This window comes from Palaemon carinicauda, chromosome 14, assembly GCF_036898095.1.
Source record: "Palaemon carinicauda isolate YSFRI2023 chromosome 14, ASM3689809v2, whole genome shotgun sequence".
Taxonomy (NCBI): Eukaryota; Metazoa; Arthropoda; class Malacostraca; order Decapoda; family Palaemonidae; genus Palaemon; species Palaemon carinicauda.
In genome coordinates, this window is record NC_090738.1 from 8,495,885 (window position 1) to 8,496,103 (window position 219).

Here is a 219-nt window from a genome sequence, read left to right on the forward strand (position 1 = left end):
TTGGGATTGCCGGCCGCCCTTGCGGTACCTTCATGTCTGGGATGGATACCGATCCTCACACCCTTTGCCCGCAGTGTCGAGGCCGACGGTGTGATAGTGAAAATACATGCAGTGAGTGTAGGGAGTGGTCTGCCTCCCAGTGGGAGAGGTTTGCCCGCCGGCGTAAGAAGAAGTCCAAGAGAGACCATTCTCCTTCGAGGGTTGCCTTTAAGGAGGAAG